This window comes from Mandrillus leucophaeus, unplaced genomic scaffold (assembly GCF_000951045.1).
Source record: "Mandrillus leucophaeus isolate KB7577 unplaced genomic scaffold, Mleu.le_1.0 Scaffold170, whole genome shotgun sequence".
Classification (NCBI taxonomy): Eukaryota; Metazoa; Chordata; class Mammalia; order Primates; family Cercopithecidae; genus Mandrillus; species Mandrillus leucophaeus.
The window spans coordinates 1,446,858-1,457,359 of record NW_012101699.1 but is presented as its reverse complement, the minus strand read 5'-3'; the positions used below and the strand labels follow the sequence as shown (position 1 = coordinate 1,457,359).

Sequence of the window (10,502 nt, the reverse complement as noted above, 5' to 3'; positions counted from 1 at the left end):
TCCTGGGGACCCTCAGGTGTGGTCCATCCACCCCCTCAGTGTTTCCCTCTGTCCTGGGGACCCTCAGGTGTGGCCCATCCACCCCCTCAGTGTTTTCCTCCCACGTTCTCTATGTTTTGTTTCCAATCTTCCCACACAGGTGGAAAGAGGAGGGGATCCCATTGCCTGTGAGGAGGACACGGCTCCTGGGTGGGCCCTGCAGATTGTGAAGTTCAAGTCACAGCTCCTGGGAACGTCTCTGTGTGTCAAGATCGTGGGGGTGAGACAGATGCAGGGACCACACTCTGTCCGGCTCTGTACCTCTGAGTGTTGATCCAGCTGCCTTGTGACCAGGACACTTAGAAGAACCGTAGATCCTGCAAGAGGGCAGGTTTGGAGAGCGAGATGAGCACGCTTGAGGGATTAAAGTGTAACTTGAACCACTGCCTTGCAAACTGCATGAGGACGTGCAGGTGTGTGTGTGCTGGGAGGATGTTTAGCAGCCTCATGGAGGGGTAACTGACATACAAGAGAACAAGGCTGGGCGAGGTGGCTCATGCCTGTAATTCCAGCACTTTGGGAGGCCGAGGTGGGTGGATCACCTAAGGTCAGGAGTTCGAGACCAGCCTGACCAACATGGTGAAACTCCGTCTCTATTAAAACTACAAAAAATTAGCCAGGCGTGGTGGTGGGTGCCTGTAATCCCAGCTATTCTGGAAGGGTTTCAGATGCCGGGAGCCATGGAAATTATCCTCATCCCGATCATCTGGCTTGGCAAATGATGATGAAGGTAGTTTTCCCACAAGATAGACGTAGCCTTTGGGACAGTGCCCTGTTTATTTTCTAGCACAAAATAGGCATTAGAACAGTGGGACTTTGTAGGCATATGGAGATTTTTAAGGTTCCTTAGGAGTCAGGTAAAAATTTCTTCAATAAGACAAAACACTATCCCCAAAGAAAATGATTGATACGTTGGGCGATAGTAAAATTAAGAATTTTTCGTCAATAAGAGAGCAAAAAGATGGGACTGGGTGTGGTGGCTCATGCTGTAATGCCAGCACTTTGGGAAGCCAAGGTGGGAGGATCTCTTGAGGTCAGGAGTTAGAGAACGGCCCGAGCAACTTAGCAAGACCTTGTATCTAGCAAAAACGAAAAATTAGCTGGGCGTGGTGGTGCATGCCTGTGGTCCCAGATACCTGGGAGGCCGAGGCAGGAGGATCACTTGAGCCTGGGAGGTTGAGGCTGCAATGAACCATGACTGTGCCACTGCACTCCAGCCGGGGTGACAGGGTGAGACTCTGTCTCTTAAAAAAAAGAGGCGGGAATGGAGGAGGGTGAATCACAGGTAGAGTATAAAGAGAATTCCTGTACATTAATAAGAAAAATGCATGCGGGGCTTAATACCTAGGTGACGGGTTGACAAGTGCAGCAAACCACCATGGCACGTGTTTACCTGTGCAACAAACCTGCACGTTCTGTACATGTGTCCCAGAACTTAAAGTAAAATAAAATTTTTTAAAAAATTAAGAAAAAAGCTGGCAGACCAATAGGTGAAAGAAATGAAGAGGGACAAAAAAGGGAAGGAGGAGGGAGGAGGGAGGAAGGGAGAGGAAAGAACAAATGAACATCCCAGTGGCCAAAAAGCATATAAAACATGCTCAACCTCGTAAGCCATCAAATTTAAACCACAGTGAGAAACCAATATTACACCTACTCGAATGGCTAAAATTAAAAACACTGTTGATACCAAGTTTGGGCAAGAATGTGGAGTAACTGAAACTTCATATACTACTTTTGGGAATGTAAAATAGCACAACTACTTTGGAAAACCCTTGGGTAATACCTACTAAAGGAGACCACATCTGTGATCCCCACATTCCACTCCTATGCATAGACCCAAAAGAACTGTGCACTGGGCCGGGCACAGTGGCTCAAGCCTGTAATCCCAGCACTTTGGGAGGTCAAGACGGGCGGATCACGAGGTCAGGAGATTGAGACCATCCTGGCGAACACGGTGAAACCCCGTCTCTACTAAAAAATACAAAAAACTAGCCAGGCGAGGTGGCGGGCGCCTGTAGTCCCAGCTACTCGGGAGGCTGAGGCAGGAGAATGGCGTGAACCTGGGAGGTGGAGCTTGCAGTAAGCTGAGATCCGGCCACTGCACTCCAGCCTGGGCAACAGAGCGAGTCTCCATCTCAAAAAAAAACCAAACAAAAAACTGTGCACTGTACATGTGTTCACCAAATGATGTGCACTAGAGTGTTTGTATCAGCACAATTCACAGTAGCCCCAGCTTCCAACAGGAGAATGGATAAGTACCTCTCAGTGTATTTATAGAGTAAAATTCTTACAGCACTGAAAATGGATGAACAGCTGCCATGCACAGTTGGTGAATCTCAGCAACATAACGCTGAGCAGAAGAAGCCAGACACAAATGAATGCGTACTGCACGATTCTGTTTCTGTGAAGCTCTAAAACAAGCAAAAGAAACATCTGGTGAGAAGTCAGGATAGCAATTATCTTAGTGCTCTGGGGGAGGGTGACTCTGGTAATATTCTATTTCTTGATCTGAGGGCTGGTGTCCAGATATATTCACTCTACAATAATTTACCAAGCTGCCCACTGGGGATTGGTGGCTTCTCTGTATGTATATTATACTTCAATTAAAAAAAATAGTCAACAACAAAAACCTAACAATCAAATTAAGAAATGAGCAAGGCCAGGCGCAGTGGCTCACACCTGTAATCCCAGCACTTTCGGAGGCTGAGGCGGGCAGATCACCTGAGGTCAGGAGTTTGAGACCAGCCTGGCTAGCATGGTAAAACCCTGTCTCTACTAAAAAGACAAAAAAATTAGCTGGGCGTGGTGGTGGGAACCTGTAATCCAAGCTGCTTGGGAGGCTGAGGCAGGAAAATCATTTGAAAGAAAGTGGAGGTTGCAGTGAGCACAGATTGCGCCATTGCACTCCAGCCTGGGCAACAAAAGTGATACTCTGTCCCAACAGAAAACAAACAAACAAAAAAATTAGCCAGGTGTGGGGTCACATGCCTGTAATCCCAGGTACTCAAGAGGCTGAGGCAGGAGAACCACTTGAAGCCAGGAGGCAGAGTTTGCAGTGAGCAGAGATCATGCAACTGCACTCCAACCTAAGTGACAGAGGGAGACTCCCATCTCAAAAAAAAAATTCTAGTTTGTTGCTTAGTGTGTGTGTATACATATATGCACATGTGCGCGCACACACATATAAAACAGTGTGTTAAATTATTTCATATGAATGCAGGAAAATCATAATTTTCTTTTTTTTTTTTTTTTGAGACACAGTTTTGCTCTGTCGCCCAGGCCAGAGTGCAGTGGTGCGATCTTGGCTCACTGCAAACTCCGCCTCCCAGGTTCACGCCATTCTCCTGCCTCAGTCTCCTGAGTAGCTGGGACTACAGGCGCCTGCCACCACGCTTGTCTAATTTTTTGTGTGTGTTTTTAGTAGAGACAGAGTTTCACTGTGTTAGCCAGGATGGTCTCGATCTCCTGACCTTGTGAGCCACCTGCCTCGGCCTCCCAAAGTGCTGCGATTATAGGCATGAGTCACTGCACCCGGCCAGGAAAATCGTAATTGTTTTGGTAGATTGATCACTTTGCAAAGCATGTGAATTCAGGTCATTACAGGAAGGTATTAACATAAATTAAGAGGGTAACGGTTAACTCTGTTTTTGTAAATGTGATTTTAGGCTTGCCACAGAATTCTGAAGGAATGCTACTCACTAAGTTCATTTTTCCTCTACTTCAAATAGTGCTATTAATATCCATGTGGAAATTAGAGTGTGAAGGGGATAACCGAATCGAGAATGGTAATATTCTGTACTCCCGAGTAATTGATATCATCAGTCCTTTAGAGCTATATTCTTAGCCCAAGAAACTCGCAAATTACGCTTTGAAATGGCAGTGGGATAATTAAGGAATCAGAGAGACCGAGGGGTTGAGGAGGAATTATTTAATTATTTAGGTGCACCCACCCAGTCGGATTAACATCCAAAGGACTGAGCCCCGAACAAAGAGTCGAGTTACCTTTTAAGCATTTCGTGGGGCGGGGGGAGATCTGTGCAGGGGGAAGCACGTTACAGAAGCGAGAAACAAAGACAGTTATTCAGTTGAGACGTGCATTACATCATTTTTTACTTTTCAAGGAACAACATGTTTTACGACTTATCTGTCTAGTGCCCTTGCAGCTGCACAGCTGGAGAAACAGGGTCTTCACAATGCCTGGGATAGGGAGAGATAAGGCTCAGTAGCCACAGACAGAAAAACAGGCAGTTAATTTTTAGAGGACTCCACCTCTTTCTCTTCCTCAGGGGGAATTGGGTTTTCTTACATACAACTGAGTTTTTGTTTACACGTTCTTTAATTTCTTTTCATTCCTGTTTCATTTCCCCCCTTTGGTGCTTTGTATAACAAAGGTGTTAATAGAAAGCACCAGTATTTGCCACCTCTTGGTGGAGCTGAGCTGCTTCTTTTACTGGCAGTGGCTGATATTTGGTTAATGCCATCCACGGCGTAGTAGTGTGTTGGGTTACTGCTGCCTCTGTAGTTGACTAAATACTCCTAATACACAGGGGTGAAAGGCAAGGGAGGATGAGGCAGATGCCAAGAATAAGCAAAAACCTACCAATGAGGGTTTTGAATCCTCCAAAGGTTGAGAACCATCCTCCAAACAAGGAATCCGGGGACCATCCGGACCAAGTCTAAACTGGAGCTTGGGCCAACTTGCGTATTCTAGCTGTGATTATGCTTCTAGTTTTTTTATTTTTATCATAAATTGGATACCCTAAGAGTTCCCCTTGGTTTAGAGGAAGTAAAAAGAAGGATGGCTTGATTGTTTCTAACACACATCCTTGTCCATTTAGCCGGCAGTTGCCGATATGCCCGTGCTCCACATGTCCAATATCGGCCAGAGGGTGCTTTCCAAGCATCTGGAGCCTCTAGCTGATGCCAAGAGTGGCTTAGAGTAGAAAATCCAGAGAGAGGGTTTGGAGCTGGTAAGTAGGAGTGGTTCTGGGCGTTCTCCGTTGAGTTTTGTTTTCGGCTCGTTGTAATACGTTGCCCCGGGCAGGTGGTTTCTCCTACTGCCTCTGTGAAAGTCTTCCCTTAATGGGAGATACAGTATTTTCCAATTATGGAGATTTTTAACAACCAAACACTGGCTGAGGCTGTAGGTTCACTGGCAGGGTTAGGCGAAGTGAAGTTATCTTGTGGCATTAATTTCTTTGCCTCTCCTGGCCACTGGTTCCCCATATCAGTTCCTCCACATACGAGGGGTGAGGAAATTCCTAAGCTGCCAGCTATGTTTTCAGCTGGTTGAGTAAGTTTTTGGTTGATGGGAAAACTCAGGCACTGACTGATCAAAATGCTTATTGAATGACTTATGGACCTGAAATTGTGGGGTTGGACATACTTGAGTCTTTTTAGTCTATTTGACCATTAGTAGTGGAACTTTTTTTTTTGTTTTTTGTTTGTTTGTTTTTTGTTTTTGAGACAGAGTTTCGCTCTTTTTGCCCAGGCTGGAGTGCAATGGCGCGATCTCGGCTCACCGCAACCTCCGCCTCCGGGGTTCAAGCGATTCTCCTGCCTCAGCCTCCCGAGTAGCTGGGATTACAGGCATGTGCCACCACCCCGGCTAATTTTGTATTTTTAGTAGAGACAGGGTTTCTCCATGTTGGTCAGGCTGGTCTTGAACTCCCGACCTCAGGTGATCCACCTGCCTCGGCCTCCCAAAGTGCTGGGATTACAAGCGTGAGCCACCGCGCCCAGCATTAGTAGTGGAACTTTAAGGCCTACTTGTTGTCTATTAACTCTTAATAGTGCTGTCTGTCCTGTAGACCAAAAAGGTAGCTCTGGCTTTAAGATAGTAAATTTTAAAGGACTGCATGTTCTTGTCTTACAATTTGGTTTGATTGACATACTACTTAGCAGAGCAGTCCTTCCTGAATATAAGTGTTGGAGCTGTGGTAGCATAGACCATGAATGTTACAGTCTAGGCATCCGATTTGTGGTTCTCTGTACAGATACTTAGGGCTGCTCCTGCTAAGCCTCTCTTGTGTTAAACCATTGCAGACTGTTTCTGGTTGTATGTGTAGGTTTGTAACTTGGTTCTTGTACATTTATAGTAGATATGATACAGTAGAGTTTTAACTATCGTATGCTTTTACTCAGTTATTGTGTGTGTACACAGTGTGGGCATCCTTCTAAAGGTTTCTCCTCTTCTAGTATAGGCGGAAACGGTAACAACATCAGCATATGTAATAGAAACATGCTAACACTACACATAGGCATAGCAAACCTTCTTCTGGGCATAGACATTTGCAGCATTTGCAGTAATAACATGACAACAGAACAATCAGTACTGATAGAATTATAACTAGGCTTATAAATGGTATCCACATTCACTTATCCGGAGATGGTCCTCTTAGCTTCAGCTGTGCGTAGACTAGTCAGCTTCCGGGATGTGACTAGAGCAGAGCTTGCAGGATCCTCAAGCTTCAGCCGTGCGTAGACTGACCAGCCTCCAGTGTGGTCAGAGCAGCGCAGTTGTCCTTCTTACCGGTGGGCGTAGGACTATTCGGGTGGGGAGATCTGGGTCTTGTTGGTTAATCCACTGGTCATCGTCAGGAGTCACTGCTGCCGCTGGTTTCAGCCGGCTAGGATGAATCCAAGGTGTGACACCTGCAACTTTCACAGCAGTGGAAGTAGACATGATTACAATATGAGGCCTATCCTATATGGGTCCTAGATTGGTTGGATTCCATTTTTTTTTAGCTTAAACAAAATCCTTAGGTTTAAAGGGTGTACTGGGTCTGTTAGACTTACAGTCATTTTTCTATACCTAGCCATGCATTTTTACATAGCCACACCTAAAGTCTGCATTTGCCTTCTTAAAGTTAGTTGTTCTCGTTTATAGAAATTACCTTTAATCTGACTTATGATGGGGGTGGGGGTGGCTGGCCGAACAAAATCTCACAGGGCGAATACCCAGTTTGTTTGGTGGAGGTGCACCCGACTCGGAGAAGGACCACGGGCAAGACCTGATCCTACCTCTGATGAGTTTCTTGACACAATTTCTTCAGTAGTTGTTTGAATGTCCGGTTCATGCGTTCCACCTTCCCTGAACTCTGTGGTCAGTAGGCTGTGTGCAGTTTCTATTTGATCTTTAAAAGTTGAGTCAGCTGTTGTACAACTTGTGCCACAAATGCAGGACCATTGTCTGATCCTAGGGTTAGAGGCGACCCAAACCTTGGTATGGTATCTTTCAGTAGCACCTTTGTCACCCCTCGTGCCTTTTCAGTTCTGGTGGGGAAGGCCTCAACCCACCCCGAGTAGGTGCAAACAAACACTAGTATATACCGGTAACCCCCTGCTTGAGGCAACTCGGTAAAGTCTACAAGCAGGTTCTCACAGGGCACAGCTCCCACTTCCTGAATTCCTGGAGGTCAATAGGTCCTTGTTTTGGATTTTTCCAGGCACAGGATAGACGTTGTTCACAAACAGCACGGGTGATGGCAGAGAGCCGTGGCACACAGAAATGCCGACCTATTAAAGTCTCTAGGGCCGTCCTTCCAATGTGTGTTCCTTGATGGATCTTCTTCACAAACCTTGGGGCTGCTGTTTCTGGGATGGCTAGCCTCCCATCAGAGAACAGCCACCATCCACCTTTAATATATTTTCCTGTTTCCTGACCAAACCAAGCTTTTTCACTTGAGAGTAATTGGGCACCTCCGGTAAAGGGGCTCTGTAAGGAGAGGCATTGCTAGAGTTCTTTCTTCAGGTGAAGCCTTGCTGCTTGCTGCCTGCCGAGCCTCCTGATCTGCCTTTCTGTTGCCTTGTGCCTCATAGCTTTTCCTGATTTGGTGTCCTTTGCAATGAATGACAGCCACCTTCTTTGGAGCTTACATGGCTTCTAATAATTGCAACATTTCCTCTTTATTTATTTTTTTTATTTCTTTTTCTTCAGTAATCAAAAGTCCTCTCTCTTTGCATGTTGCCTCATGGGCTTGCAGGGTTGCAAAAGCGTATCGTGAATCAGTATATATGTTTACTTTCTTCCCCTTGGCCAATAACAGTGCTCTGGTTAATGCTATTAATTCAGCCTTCTGAGGAGAAGTCCCAGAAGGTAAGGCTTGAGCCTCGACTACCTAGTGTGGGTCACTACTGCATACCCTGCATATTGCACCCCATCTGTTATAAAACTGCTACCATCAGTGAAGTATTTAGCATCTGGGCTTTCCAAGGGGGTATCTCTGAGATCTTCCCGGCTCGAGAACACTTGGTCCACCATATTTATGCAACAGTGGGGAAGCTCCTACCAGCAGTGAGGCAACCCATGGTCCTTCCAATCGGGTTCCTCCACAGGCAGCAGGGTAGCTGGGCTCAAGGTATTTACAGTCTCCAGTGTTCCCTGGGGATTTTCACACAGAACACTTTGATACTTTAGCATTCTACAGTTGGACAGCCAACGATGTCCTCCTTGCTCCATTAAGGTGACTACAGCATGTGGTACCTGGACTATTATGACCTAGGGCCAGCTTGTTGGCATCTTCTATGAGGACTGCCGTAGCTGCCAACGCCCTGAGGCAGTGGGGCCAACCTAAAGCCACCAAGTCTAGTCTTTTGTATAAGTATGTTACTGGCCAGTGCCAAGAGCGTAACAACTGAGTTAAGACTCCGACTGCCATCACTTTCGTTTATCCACACACAAAAAGAAGGGCTTTTTTAAAATCTGGCAACCTTAGCGCCGGGGCTTGAATGAGAGCTTCCTTTATACCTTTGAAGGCCTTTTTTTGTTCCTTTTCCCATGGAAGGGGCTCTCTTTCTTTTCCTTTGGTAGCGCCATATAAGGGCCTTGCTATAAGGGAGAAGTTTGGAATCCAGGTTCGGCAGAATCCCACCACACTGATCTGCTGCCTTGTAACTGGGGTGGGCAACGCACATCCAGCCTCCTTGCGTGCGCTTCCAAGCCTGCACTGGCCTTGGGATACTGTGAATCCTAGATATCCAACCTCCTGAAAACAGACTTTTGCCTTGTCCTTGGACACCTTGTAAACTGGCCTGCATTCACCATTTGGCTTGCACACAGGCAGCAGAGGAGTATTCCAGGAGGACTTGCATTTGACTATAATCCCATGTTTATAGGGTCGATTTAAATGTTTTGTTTTGCCATCAGTTGCCTCTCTGGGTAGGGGGTATTGACGGACTCATACTGGGGCAGCATGAGGGTTAAGCTCTACTACCACCGGGGGGCTGTTTGCAGCAAGTCCAGGGGGTTGTCCTCAGCCCATACACCTGGTACCTTGAAAAGCATTCCCCACATACTGTGTAGGTCCGGCTGTGGTAGCCTGCTGGCACACAGTTCATAGAGCCGCCACTCCTCAGTTCTCCAGACCGTTAGAGTCAATACCATTGCCTTAGTCTTTTCAAACTCCAGTGTCATATTCCTTTTAGATGTAAAGGAAATTTGTGCCTGCAGTTTCTGGAGTAAGTCTCTTCCCAACAAGGGCACTGGACAGTTTGGCATGTATAGAAACTCATGCTGCGCTTCTTGTCCCTCAATAACACATCTCCTGGATTTGCAAAAAGGTCTCTTTTCTTTGGCCCCAGTAACCCCTACAATAGTAGCACAGTTCTTTGCTGAGGGGCTAACTGGGTGAGTTGCCACAGAGAAATCACCAGTATCGACCAAAAAATCCATTAATCGGCCCTCTACTTCCATAGAGACCATAGGCTCCCCAGGGCCTAAAAGGAGGGAGCCCAGTCTGTCTCAGTCCTCTAAATTCTCGGCCCCTGCTAAGCCAATCAGATCAGGATCTGCCTTACAATTGCTGATCCACATGCGCTGATGAACCCTCACAAAGTCTTTCTTCAAACTCATTGGTGCTTTTATCTGCACCCCAGAGCACCTCTGAGATTTTTTATATTGGTTGCCTTTTTCTTTTACCATCCTTTAGACTTCGCAGAAGTGCCTCTCAGCACTTTTGTAGGTGCTGAAGCTGGACTGCATCATCTGGGTCCTAGTGGGGGTCCTTTTGTCCTCTTAAGAGGCATACGCATAATTTGGCATGGCCAGACCTGAGACAGCATGCCTGACTTTTCCAGCCTTTCACTTTAAACTTCCCGGAGCTCTGATTTCTGCTTCTTGGGTGATACTGGGAGCTTGTATCTCTTAACCCCTTAGGGGCAGTTAGCCTTGGTAACGGGGGGAAGATTGGAATGTAGGGAGGAGGGGTCTCCATTCCCTCCTGTGGTTCTTGCAAAACCGGTTTCCTCTTTCCTGAGACTTTTCTTTTGTTTCCATAGCTGCCTGGGCAGCTGATTTTTACTTCCACTTTTCGCTTTTTACTGTTGGAGTTACAAGCCTCTGTGACTTTCCCTTTAACTCTGTAGCTGCCAGTGCAGCTGGTTCATCTTGGCATGAGCTGCGAGCATTCTACAATAAACTGCTAGGCAGGGCTGCATTTCTTTTTTTTTTTTTTTTTTTTTTT

The 10,502-nt window shown here is 46.4% G+C and overlaps 1 pseudogene; it reads left to right on the top strand.

Moving 5' to 3' along the window:
• The window catches only part of LOC105537305, a 7,227-nt pseudogene extending 1,460 nt beyond the window's left edge, over positions 1 to 5,767 (top strand).
• Positions 5,768 to 10,502: the final 4,735 nt, after the last annotated feature.